A 14,413-nucleotide genomic window follows, 5' to 3' on the forward strand; every position below is an offset into this window, starting at 1 on the left:
TGAGATTATTTACAGACAGGCAGAATCCCCTTCCCTGGCAGAATTCAAACCTCCGGGAAGGGAAGGACTTTCCCAGTCCCCACCTCCTGCAGGATTGCAAGTATTGCATCAAGTTGGGATCCCTGCAGAACAGGCAGGACAGGCTCAAGAACCCCCTGCAGGGTGCATATTCCCAGAAGACAGGAATAGAAATGCCCAAAGTGTTCATTTTGTACTTGTCTCTGGGAGACAAAATACACTGGTCCCTATGGCCCTATTCCACTGAGTGCAGCAAGACAGGAAGATTAGAATTGGTGAAGCAAGGGGGAATCAAGCCCCCCCCCCACCGTCGGCTCACACACAGAGCAGCCATTAGCATCAAGTAGGAAAGAGTATACCCTCTTACACAGATAGACCCCTCCCTTGAAATGAACAGCCAGTTCATCAGAAATTATATATAATAGGAAATAAACTGGCCCAGACCTAACAGATGGCGCAGGGGCAAGGGAACACACCCACAATTTTCCCAACAGACTGAACAGCACCTCCGAGGACAGAGCCAGGGGTCCCACCCTCCCAATCACAATAGAAACCTCCTCTAGACGCAGGTGAAATGGTACAGGCGGTACTGCCAGAAGTTGGATGACCCAACACATGGACCCTGAGCTGATAAAAATCCACACGCAGATCCAGAAGAAGACAGAAAGCAAACACCAAATTCTGCAGAGATGAATTCCAACTGCTTCTCTTCAGAATTTGTGTTACTTTATTGCCTTGCATAGCCTTTTAACATTTCTTCTTTTCCTTCAGTTGTATTCCAACTAATTCACTATTTTTGTCTTTTATTTTTATTCCTTTTATTTAAACTTTTATATATTTTATTTTTATTTAAAATTTCACATTATACCCTTCCCTTTTCTTGCTCCATTTTGCCTCCTTCCTGCCCTTTCTTATTTACTTTTTATATTTTATTTCCCCTCTCTCTATGCCTTATTCCTGTTCCTTACTCTTACTATTTCTCTTCTCTGTACCTTCTCAAAATCATTTTCCTTCCTTTAGTCAGTTCACAATTTTTTCCTTTCTTATAAAATTCTTATTTTCTTTCCACCTTTATTAATCATTGTTTGTTTGGCATAGATACTGCACTTATTGCTGTTTTTATTCAATTTTACTCCTATTTATCCACTATTTTTTAATTTCTAATCTTATAGGTTACACTCCCCCTGTCATCTTCCATTTTGCCGTCACCCTGCCCTTGATTATTTCAGTTTGGAATTTTATTTTTCCCTTTCCTAGCTTGGGTTCTACTCCCTATTTTTATTATTTCTCTTCCCTCTATCGTCTCAAAATCACTTTTCTTTACTGTAGGTATCTCATATTCTCTTTTATCATTCTTACAATATTCTTATTCTCTTTCCACCTTTATTAATCTTTGCTCATCTCTCATTGTTATTGACCCTGTTACCGTTTTTGTTTCAATTTTGTTCCTATTTGTGGTTCACTATATTTTTAAATTTTATTTTAAATCTCATATTATACTCTTCCATTTTCTTACTCCATTTTGCAATCACCCTTCTTTACTTATGTTATAATTTTATTTTCTCTCTTCCTTCACCTTGTTTCTATTCCCTACTCTTACTATTTATCCTTATTTTTCCCTCTCAAAATAACTTTTCTCTCCTTTAGTCATCTCATATTTTTTCCGTATCATATAATATTCTTAATCTCTTTCAAACTTTGTTAATCTTTGCTCATTTGCTACTGATTTTACTGATGTGGTAGGGGTATATTTTTGCTTGTATGGGTTTGGATTTCTGGGTAGTTTTGCTTTCTTGTCAGCACCTGTACAACAGCATACAAGATGTGGTGGGGGTCATGACAGTCAGCCAGCTGGAAGGGACAACCCACCAACGAATGAGCCATCAGTAATTAAGCCCAACTACAAGAGAGCCCGCATAATCTGAATAAAGGACATCCTTAGAACATCAAGTTCAGGAGATCAAAGAGACTGCACCACTGAGTCCCACAGAACTCCAACTGCAGAAAGCTACACCACGAAGACAGGAAGGCAAAGTAGAGCATCCAGAGATGCAAAAACAAAGAGTCACCTAAAATGGGGAGACAAAGAAACAAATCCCAATTGAAAGAAAAGGAGGATCCCCAGAAAAATAGCTAAATGATATAGAGCCAAGCAATCTATCAGACATACAGTTCAAAGTAATTGTTATAAGGATGTTCAAGGAATGCACTGAGAACTACAAGGAACTTTATGGAGGCTACAAGGAACTTAGTGAAAACTACAACAGCATGAACAAGGACATAGAAATCATTAATAAGAACCAGGAAGAGGGCCCTAGGCTTGGCGTGAACTTAGTACGACAATGTAAATTCCCACTCCTGAAACGACCATGGGGACCTGGGCAATAGACATCTGAGAAGTGACCAGCTATAATCATACTCTCAAAATTTGGTCCTGTGTCAAATCTTAGACTGCAATCAGAAATTAAATTGAGTTATAGAGAGAGAGAGAAGATGGCAGAGGAGTGAATGGGAGTCACGCTGACCTCCTCCCAAAACCAAACTGGAATTGCAACTAAATAATGGAGTAATCACCTGGAAAGCAGTGGAGCGATAGTGGGAGAGGAGCCTTGGTGCCGCCGACAGTGGATTCTACTCTCACACATCCCAATGGGTGAGAACTGCAGTGGAGGCTCGAGAGGGTGGGCTGGGTGACCACAGGCACTGGCACCAGAGGGACATTGAAACAGCCAGTTAGCTCCCCCCGAGAAGAATGGGGTCTGAATCATAAACAGGAACCCCTAAACTACAGCAGCTAAAGCCAAGAAAATACAGACAAAACGCAACCCCAAAAAGCTTAGGGGCACGCTCTGCCAGAGACAGGTGGCTGGGGATGCAAAAAGACATTTAAAGGGCAAACGCAAAAGTTGCAGCAGCAGCCACCCTCCTTGATCACTGGGTAGAGGCAGCAGCAGGGTGGGCTGATGCCTGGGAAAAGAATGGTGAGGAAAACTTTGGGAAGAGAACTGAGACTGCGGCCGGTGGAGCCCGGGTGATAACGCACTTCCCACTCTGCAGCTACCATCTCGCTCAGGCATAAGGGAATCAATTAACCTGCCTTTTGTGCACTCCGCACACAGCTTGTACGCATGTAAGCTGCGGGGCTGAGTGCAGACTGGCTGGGAGAGCCTTGAGGAGAGACTGGAGACGGAGGCGTTGGGGAAAGAACGGGAGGAGGAACCGGGGAGTCCCGACTCCCTCCCCGTTCGGTAGTCTCCATTGTGGGCTGGAAAGGTGCGACCCCAAAGAGGCAGAAGCGGGGCGCGCATGAACCACACTGCCTGCGATTGAAACGTAGTCCGCACAGGGGGTGGATCCTTGGCCGAAGGGGTCACAGAACTGCCCAGAGGCCCCTGAGGGGAGACTAGAAACGGAGGCATTGGGGAAAGAACAGGAGGAGGAACGTGGGAGTCCCGACTCCTTCTCCTTGTCTTAGTCTCGATTGCGCAGGAAGAGGCCACACCCCCAAAGAAGGCAAAAGCCGAAAAGCACACATAGACACCCCCAAAACACCCAGGCAGGCGCGCACACTTGCGCCGAGTGACCGGCAAGGGTTGGCGAGCGTGTGTGTGACCCAGGCAGGCTGGCGAATGCTTGCACCGGCCGGCAAGGCCTCACACAGACTGGCATCCATACGGCCTGCGAGGGACTGCGCAGAGCGGCAAGGGCAGGCGTAAATTGACCTGCCCGCCGCGATCACGGAGCGGCCCACAAAATTAGTAGAGCTGCCCAGAGTCCCTGGAAGAGAGACCAGAAACAGGGTTAACCGGAGAGTCCTAGAGCTGATTTCCTCCCATTTCCGTAGTCCCCATTTGACGAGGGCAAGCAACACACCCAAAGAGCCAAAAGTGGGGAAAATACACAATAGAAGACCCTAAACTGACCAGTGCTGCGAAGCCCGCGTGCCAAGGGGGGCCAGATGAGTACGCGAGGTCGCCCATAAGCCCCCTGGTCTGGGGTAAGCACATGCGACCCCAGGAAGGTGGGGGACCGTGCGGCGCTGGGAACGCGTGCAAGGAGCCCGCCTGAGAGTGCAGAGAGATCCCAAAAAATAGCCCAGCCCTGACCGAAGGGGTCACAGAACTGCTCCAAGCAGGAGTCAGACACAGGCATTAGACTCCTGAAAGGCTCAAACAACCCAAGGCCCTATAGGGTCAACAACTGACATCATCAGAGGCAAGCCCAGAAAGAAAAGTAAAGGACAAAAATAGTTAAGACTCTCACAAAAATGGGAAGAAAAAGAAGTTCCCCTCAAATGAGTGGAAAAGGGGATTCCCCACAGAGAGAGGTAAATGAAATAGAGGCAAGGGAACTATCAGATATGGAATTCAAAACAATGGTTCTAAGGAAGATCAATGAGCTCAGCCAGCTCAAAGAGAACTATGAGAAACTGCAGAGAAACTATCAGGATCTTACAGCAAACTATATCAGCCTGGAAAAGGACATAGAACCTATCAAGAAGACACAAGAGGATATGAAGAATACCATTTCTGAATTGAAGAACACAGTAGAAGGAATCCAAAGCAGGCTGGATGAAGCCGAGGATCGAATCAGTGAGATGGAGGACAAGGAAGAAAAAAGCTCCCAGAAAGAACAAGACATGGAAAAACGGCTGAAAAAGAATGAAGAGGCATTTAGGGAAATGCAGGACAACCTGAAACGCAATAATATCCGTATAATAGGGATACCAGAAGGAGAAGAGGAGCAATGAATACAGAACCTCCTCGAAAAAGTAATGATGGAAAATTTCCCTAATTTGAGGAGAGAAAGGCTCTCATGGATCCAGGAGGCACAGAGGACCCCACTCAAGAGGGACTCAAGGAGGTCCACTCCAAGACACATCATCATTAAAATGGCAAATGTCAAAGACAAAGAGAGAATCCTCAAGACAGCAAGGGAGAAGGAGAACGTAACATACAAGGGGGCCCCAATACGCCTAGGAGCTGACTTCTCAACAGAAACACTACAAGCCAGAAGGGAATGGCCACAAATATTCCAAGCCATGAAAAGCAAGGGCCTACAGCCAAGGCTGCTCTACCCAGCTAGGCTCTCCATTAAAATAGAAGGAGAAATATGGAGTTTCTCAGACAAAAGCTAAAAGAATACATCTCTACCAAACCAGCACTCCAAGATATGCTAAGGGGACTGGTTTAAGCAGATGAAAGAAAAGAATGAGACAGAGAAGAACACAGGTACAAAGAGAAAAGATGAGTACGTTTCTATCAGTAATATCTCTCAATGTGAATGGACTAAATGCCCCAATCAAAGGACATAGGGTAGCTGAATGGATAAGAAAACATGACCCACACATATGCTGCCTACAAGAGACCCACCTCAGAGCAAGAGACCTACACAGATTGAAAGTAAAGGGATGGAAAATGATATTCCAAGCAAATGGGCATGAGAAAAAGGCTGGCGTTGCCATACTTGTATCAGACAAAGTAGATTTCAAAGCAAAGGCCATAAAGAGAGACCCAGAGGGGCACTTTATCATACTGAAAGGAAGAATCTATCAAGAAGACATCAACATTGTAAACTTATATGCTCCCAATATAGGAGCCCCCAAGTTTATAAGGAAATTGTTGGATGACTTCAAAAAAGATATAGACAGCAACACACTGATAGTAGGGGATTTCAACATCCCACTGTCAAAAATGGACAGATCTTCCAAACAAAACATTAATAAACATATCGTGGCGCTGAATGACACACTGAATCAAAGAGACTTAACTGACATATATAGAACTTTACATCCCAAAGAAGAAAAATACACATTCTTTTCAAATGGTCATGGCAGTTTTTCAAAGATAGACCACATGATAGGACACAAAGCAAACCTCAGCAAATTCAGGAAAATTGAAATAATACCAAATTTTTCTCAGACCACAAGGCCTTGAAACTGGAAATCAACCTCAAAGAGAAACTTCAAAAACTTGGAAACTCATGGAGACTGAACAGTACACTATTAAACAATGAATGGGTCAATAATGAGATAAGAGAAGAAATCAAAAAATTTCTGGAAACAAATGAAAATGAACAGACAACTGTCCAAAACCTATAGGACACAGCAAAGGCGGTCCTGAGAGGGAAGTTCATAGCAATAAAGGCTTACCTAAAAAAGATAGAAACATTTCAAATAAAAGACCTAACACTACAACTTCAAGAACTGGAGAAACAACAACAAATAAATCCCAGAGCAAGTAGAAGGAAGGAAATAGTCAAGATTAGAGCAGAACTGAATGACATAGAGACAAAAAGAACAATTCAGAGGATCAACCAATCCAGAAGCTGGTTCTTTGAAAAGATAAATAAAATTGACAAGCCTTTAAGCAGGCTCATGAAGAAAAAAAGGGAGAGGACCCAAATTAATAATATCAGAAATGAAAGAGGAGAAATCACAACTGATACCACAGAAATACAAATGATTATCAGAAACTATTATGAACAATTATATGCCAAGAAATTTGAAAATCTTGATGAAATGGACAAATTTTTAGAAAAGTATAATCTTCCAACACTGAAGGAGGAAGAAACAGAAAGCTTGAACAGACCGATAACAGCTGGGGAAATTGAAGCAGTCATCAAGACACTCCCGGCACACAAAAGCCCAGGGCCGGACAGTTTCCCAGGAGAATTTTACAAACATTTAAGGAAGAGCTAACCCCTGTCCTTCTCAGACTATTCCAAAAAATCCAAGAGGAGGGAAGACTCCCAACTCCTTCTATGAGGCCAGCATCACCCTGATCCCAAAACCAGATAAAGACCCTACAAAGAAAACAAAACTACAGGCCAATTTCGCTGATGAACATAGATGCTAAGATCCTCCACAAAATATTGGCAAACCGCATCCAGCAATACATTAAAAAGATTATCCACCACGATCAAGTGGGATTCATCCCAGGGATGCAGGGATGGTTCAATATATGCAAATCAGTAAACGTGATACATCACATAAATAAAAGAAAAGACAAAAACCACATGATCATCTCGATAGATGCAGAAAAAGCATTTGATAAGATACAGCACCCATTTATGATCAAAACACTCAGCAAAATGGGAATAAGTGGGCATTCCTCAACGTAATAAAGGCCATATATGAAAAACCTACAGCTAATATCATACTCAATGGGCAAAAACTGAAAGCTTTCCCACTAAGATCGGGAACACGCCAAGGATGTCCGCTCTCACCGCTTCTTTTCAACATCGTATTGGAAGTCCTAGCCACAGCGGTCAGACAAGAGAAAGAGATAAAAGGCATCCAAATAGGAAAGGAGGAAGTAAAACTATCATTGTTTGCAGATGACATGATGGTGTACATAGAGAACCCTGTAGACTCTACCAAAAAACTGCTCAACTTAATAGGTGAATTTGGCAAAACAGCAGGATACAAAGTCAACATTCAGAAATCAAAGGCATTTTTGTACACCAGCAATGCAATAGAAAATGAAGAAATCAGAAAAAAATTACCATTCGATATAGCAAGAAAAAATATAAAGTACCTAGGCATAAAGTTAACCAAAGACACAAAAGACCTGTATGCAGAAAACTATACAACATTGAAGAAAGAAATTAAGGAAGACACAAATAAATGGAAGCATATAACGTACTCATGGATTGGAAGAATTAATATCATCAAAATGTCCATGCTACCCAAAGCAATTTATAGATTCAACGCAATCCCTATTAAGATACCAATGACGTATTTCACAGAAATAGAACAGACATTTCAAAAATTTATATGGAACCATAAACGACCCCGAATAGCCTCAGCAATTTTGAGAAAGAAACACAAAGTAGGAGGGATCACAATACCGGACATCACACTCTACTACAACGCCATCATACTGAAAACAATCTGGTACTGGCACAAGAACAGACCCATAGACCAGTGGAACAGAATAGAAAGCCCAGAAATAAGCCCAGGTCTATATGGGCATCTAATATTTGACAAAGGGTCAGAAGCATAAAATGGAGCAGTAACAGCCTCTTCAACAAATGGTGTTGGTAGAGCAAGACGGCTACATGCAAAAAATTGAAATTGGATCCTCAGCTGACACCATACACAAAAATAAACTCAAGATGGATAAAAGACTTAAATATAAGTCGCAACACCATCAAAGTCCTCGAGGAGAACATTGGCAGGAAACTCTCAGATATCCCACGCAGCAATTTTTTCACTGATATGTCTCCTAAAGCAATGGACATAAAGGAAAGAATAAACAAGTGGGACCTCACAAAAATAAGAAGCTTCTGCACGGCGAAAGAAAACATTAGCAAAATGAAAAGGGAGCCAACCCTATGGGAAAATATATTTGCTGATGATACATCAGATAGAGGTTTGATCTCCAAGATATATAAAGAACTCACTCGACTCCACTCCAAGAGGACAAACGATCCAATCAAAAAATGGGCAAAGAACCTGGGCAGATGCTTTTCTAAGGAGGAGATACAGAGGGCCCAGAGGCATTTGAAAGGATGCTCAGCATCACTAGCCATCAGAGAAATGCAGTTCAAAACCACCATGAGGTAGCACGTCACACCGGTCAGAATGGCCATCATAAACAGATCCACAAACAACAGGTGCTGGCGAAGCTGTGGAGAAAAGTGAAGCCTAGTACACTGTTGGTGGGAATGCAGACTGGTGCAGCCACTATGGAAAGCAGTGTGGAATTTCCTCAGAAAGCTGAAAATGGAACTGCCTTTTGATCCAGGGATTCCTCTGCTGTGACTATACCCTACGAATGCCAAAACGCCAATTCAAAAGAACCTATGCACCCCAATGTTCATAGCAGCACAATTTACAATAGCCAAGTGTTGGAAGCAACGTAAATGCCCATCAGTAGATGATTGGGTCAAAAAACTATGGCACATATACACAATGGAATTCTACACAGCAGAAAGAAAAAAAGAACTACTAAACTTCACGACAGCATGGATGGAACTGGAGAGCATCATGCTAAGCGAAATAAGCCAGGGGGCGAAAGACAAATACCATATGATCTCACCTATAAGCAGAACCTAACCAACAATGCAAAGATGCAAGGAAAATATGACCAGCAACACTGAAAGGAAAAGAAACCAACAGAGATAAGAGGAAAAGGGGGGGGCAGGGAAAGGGAAGGGAAGGGGAAAGTCAAGGAACATATAGCAAGGACTCATGGACAAAACCAAAAGGCAAGATCTGAGGGAGGGAAGCAGGGAGGGGGCAAGGGAAAGTGGTGGGGGGGGAGGCAGAGACAAATGTATTTAAAAAGTAAATAAATTAAAAAAGAATCTAAAAAAAGACATTAATAAAATTAAAGATAGAGATCATATATAATCTAGTGTGACTCACAATTATGTTTATATGTGTGTGTGTGTGTGTGTGTGTGTGTGTCTGATCTTTTTAAATTTAAGACTTTTAAAATTACATTTTTGGGGGTGACATTTGTTAATAAAATTATGCAGATTTTAAGTGCACAATTCCATGATACATTATCTGTATGTTGTATTGTGTTTACCACCTGAAGTGAAATCTTCTATAACCATACATTTGACCCCATTTTTTTTAACAAAGGTAAAGATTTGTTTTATTTCTACTGGAGGAAGGAGGAGGATAAACAGAACTGTTTTCCAATTTGCTCTCCACTGTACACACACATACCCACATGCATACATAAACATGCACACACCAAAAATACCTCAAACAAACAAAAAAAGCCAAGAATCAAAAATCAAAAGACTCTCAAGCTGCACCAGTACTTTGTATTTTGACCAAAAGAGTAGATCCTGGGAGGAAGTGCAAAATGCAAAATCAAATGACAAAAAAATGCTGAATAAACAGCATTATTAATATACAAAATATTTGTTTTACTGAACTAGTAACAGTTGAAGTTATTCATGTCTGTAAAACTTTGGAACCACATAGCTGAAGTTAAATCTAGTCCATGCCAACTTCTAAAAACCAGCAAAAATTTTAGTTAGCTTCATTCTTTGATGCCTCATCAAAATTTTCTACAAGATCTGGAACATCATGATTCTCCTCATCAATGTCTTCTGGTTTTGGTGCTTCGCTATCCAACACTTGCTGGGGAACTGTTCAGCTAACTTCATAACAGTACTATTCAACTGACTTCATAAGGCTTGTTAAGCTGTCAGCACCAAGCTGCCTTAATATTCCAGGAAGCATTTCTGTGACTGGTTTGGCTTCAGCATGGCCAGTAATTGCAAAGGTGTTAGCAGAAAGGGAAGCTTGGACTTTGGAATTGTTGAAATGAATAACTGTTCCATCATCTTTAATCATGTTTACCTTTTCAATACCAACTATATTATTCACAGACAGTGTTTTTTAGAGAACTGAAGTTTTTTGTCATCAGCTGTAGCTGTTCTATGCACCACCTTCTTCTTCTTCTTTCTGCGAGCTCTACCCTTGCCCCATATCTGGACCTAAGCCTGAAGTTTGGCTAACTTTTCTTGATTCCTGCTGTTGGTAAATCTGAAGCAGGGAAGGTACTCAAACACCCGCACTCAGCAAGGGCAAGATGGCTGCCTCCTGACCCCATTTTTTAACAAGTGATTTTACAACTTTAGTGGACCATTTTGGCATAGCTGCATGAAAATATTCTACTTTTAGCCAATCTCCGATTCTATGGCATGATTTAAATAAGGTCTGTGACATGTAGTTCTTCTGGTTGTATTCCCTGTTATCACACAGAAACCCTATGAATATAATGGTAAGGTGTGGAGAGATAGAGGAAGCATTCTAGAGCCCTATGTTTAGGTGTCAGTCTTTTAGTGACCTAGTATCTCCAGGTTATGATCTTCCCAAGTGCTTTGCAGTTTTGTTATTTTTCCTTCTTAGATGAGAAAGGAATGTTGGAGGGGGCTGTAGTTGGGTATTTCTTTTCTAAATCTGTTAGGTTACAATAAATAATTTTCTTGAGCACAGGCCTTTTTAAGGAGAACAGAATGCTGTAAGTACATTGCAAAATGGCCATCCTTCATCTTTGCTCAAAACAGGAAAAAATTTTTCTCTGATCCTCACTGTGAAAACCTGATAGGGCTTCTTGACAAAAAAAACTCACAAATATGTAGGAGTCCCTATAAGACTGGGATTTACTGGACTTTTAACTTTAAACCGTGTTCACACTAAGCATCCAGCAATTCATGAATTACAGTTTAGGTTTCCCTACCCAGGTGTCACCTCCTGTGGAGGTTTCTGCTGTGATAAGTTATGATTCTCTCTATCAGCTCGTCTGCTTCCCCAAATTTAGAGGCAGTTGTTTGCCCTGTGCCATCAATGTGATGGATATGAGAGTTGTTTATTTTCAGTCTGTTAATTATTTTTTTTTATATTGTGAGGATGGGAGTAATGACTTCAGAGTATCTTACAAGCCAAACTGGAAACTGGAAGTATTTGGCGTGAATTTTTAATGAAAAAAATAAGAAATCAAATAAACTTTGTGAATTTCTCTACCAATACTCACAGTTCAGGAAAAAATGTCAGAGAAGGAGAACGATAAGGAAAGGAGTGTTATAGCTAAATGACCTGGGTTGAAGTGAAATGATATGGGCCATCAATTCAGGTAGACCCAGGTTTAAGACGTATATGCTTCATTTACTCATTTTGTAACTTTGAATATTTTACTTCCTCCATCTATATAAGTAGTAATGTTTACCTTGTTGGCATTTTTGAAGATTATATAAGATAAAACATCTGAAACATCTGGCATATAAAAATAAATAATAATTTGGAAATTTTTCATCTAGGAATATACAGTGATAAGATGAAGAGATTGGCTAATTGGGTAGATGATGGACTAGAAAGTGTGAAAAGAAAAAATGTACATGTTTGGGGAGGAGAGAGAGAGAATTTCCAGGTTGAGGTATCTAATATTAGGCAGTTTAATTATGACAAAATATTCAGGTGGTAAATTGAGGTGAGGTCTTAAATGAAAGAAAATATCCACTTTACCCATAGGTAGTAACATCTGAAGCTTAATTATTAACCAACAAGAACAGTTTTGCACTTTGTTTCATCAAAATGCCACATGTCTTAAAATAATGCTATTGTCTATTACTAAAAATTTCCTGGAAAATTGACAGGGATTTTCAAATAATTTCCTGGTCCTCTGAAATAATAGCCATATGGCCTTTGGGCAATATATTTAACACCCTGCCGAGAAAAAAAAAACTTTCAAGATAAGTAAAACTAAAAGGATATTTATTGATTGAAATGACCTTCTCCAGGCATTGGTAATTTTATCTGTAAACAGGCATTGTGATTTTTTGACTGCATGATGATAGAGACAGTGATCTCGAGAACATTCACAGCTCCTGAATCTGAGTTTCCAGCATTCTGCTTTACTTTTTATTGGCTTTCTTCTCTATTTATAGTTACAGTGGTTTTCAACTCCAGGAAGTGTCACTCCAACATACAATAATAGGGTCTGAACTTTATCCTTCCTTAGGTCTCTGGAGCCAAACTAAACTATTTCAAACATACAAGGAAGGGGAAAAATAATAAAACTATATTTTTAAAAAGACTGACTCATTAAACCAAAAACACAAGCAACAAAAGGAAAAAAATAGACAAATAGGACTTCATCTAAACTGAGAAATTTTATGCATCAAAGGACGCTATTGAGAGAAAAAAAGATAATCTACTGAATGAATAACATTTGTAAATCATATATCTGATAAGAGATTAATGTCCAGTATATATAAATAACTCCTAGAGCTCAACAACATAAAAAAAAGAGCAAAAGACGTAAATGGAAATTTCCTTAAAGAAGATATTCAAATGTCCAAAAAAGCACATAATACAGTGGTCAACATCATTAATCACTAGGAAAATAAAATCAAAACCATAATGAGATATCACTTAATGCTCAGCAAGGTTGTTATAATAATAATTTCGGGGCAAAAAAAGCAGAAAATAACAAAGGTGGAAGAAATGTAAAAATTGGAACACTTGTGAATTGCTGGTGGTAAGGTAAAATGGTAAAATGTTGGAGCCACAGTGGAAAACAGTTTGGCCAGTTTCTCAAAAAGTGAAACACAAAACTACCATATGACCCAGAAATTTGACTAGTAGGTGTATGTCCAAAAAAGCTCAAAGCAGGGACACAAACAGATATTTGTACATCAACATTTATAGCATTATTAACAATAGTGAAAAGGTAGAAACAACCTAAGTGTCCAGCAACAGATGAATGGATAAATGAAATATGGCACATACATACAATGGAATGTTATTCAGCCATAAAAATAAAAATTTGATATATATTAAAATATGGACAAACCTCGAAAATGTTATGCTTAGTAAAATAATCTAGACACTGAAGAACAAATATTGCACGATTTTACTTATATGAGAAGGACCTAGAAAAGGCAAATGCACGTGGCCATAAAGTAGAATACAGGTTGCCAGGGCTAGGGAGAGAGGGGAACTGCTTAATTGTTTAATGGGCATAGTTTTTGATATTGCTTAATGGCTATAGAGAGTATTTGCTGTTTTTTTCTTTAAATTTTTTATTGTTCAATTACAGTTTTCCCACATTTTACCCCATTGCTCTCCCCTGACCTCCACACCCCAACAAAGTCAATCCACACCCCGTTGTCCATACCTGTTAGTCCTCTATAGATGTTCTTTTACTTGCCCCTTCCCTTACTTTACCATGATATGCCCCTCTGGTCACTGTCAGTTTGTTCTTTATTTCCACGTCTCTGGTTCTATTTTGCTCATTATGTATTTTGTTGATTAAGTTCCAATTACAGGTAAGATCATGTGGTATTTGTCTTTCCCTGCCTGGCTTATTTCACTTACCATAATAATCTCCAGTTCTGTACATGCTGTTGCAAAGGGTAGGAGTTCCTCCTTTTTTTTTTCTGGTGCATAGTATTCCATTGTATAAATGTACCACACTTTTTTGATCCACTCATTTACTGATGGCCAAGTAGGCTTTTTCCAGCACTGGGCTATTGTAAATTGTGCTGCTATGAACATTGGGGTGCATGTTTTCTTTTGAATTGGTGTTTCAGGATTTTTAGGGTATAATCTGAGCAGTGGAATGGCTAAATCAAAAAGCAGTTCCATTGTTATTTTTTGAGGAAATCCCATACTGTTTTCCATAGTGGCTGCACCAGTCTGCATTCCCACCAACAGTATGCTAGGGTTCCCTTTTCTTCAGAACCTTGCCAGCACTTGTTGTTTGTTTATTTGTTAATGATGGCCATTCCGGCCTGTGTGATGTGGTATCACATTGTGGTTTTAATTTGTATCTCTCTGATGGCTAGCGACATTGAGCATTTTTGCATGTGTCTATGGGCCCTCTGTATGTCCTCCTTGGAGAAGTGCCTGTTCAGGCCTTTTGCC

The 14,413-nt window shown here is 40.3% G+C and overlaps 1 pseudogene; it reads right to left on the minus strand.

Moving 5' to 3' along the window:
- Positions 1-10,012: 10,012 nt before the first annotated feature.
- On the minus strand, positions 10,013-11,725 carry LOC129064583 (transcription factor BTF3 homolog 4-like; annotated as a pseudogene).
- Between the last annotated feature and the right edge of the window lie 2,688 nt (positions 11,726-14,413).

Source organism: Pteronotus mesoamericanus, unplaced genomic scaffold (genome assembly GCF_021234165.1).
Source record: "Pteronotus mesoamericanus isolate MK-2021 breed Mesoamerican mustached bat unplaced genomic scaffold, CSHL_Meso_final contig_166, whole genome shotgun sequence".
NCBI classification, from domain to species: domain Eukaryota; kingdom Metazoa; phylum Chordata; class Mammalia; order Chiroptera; family Mormoopidae; genus Pteronotus; species Pteronotus mesoamericanus.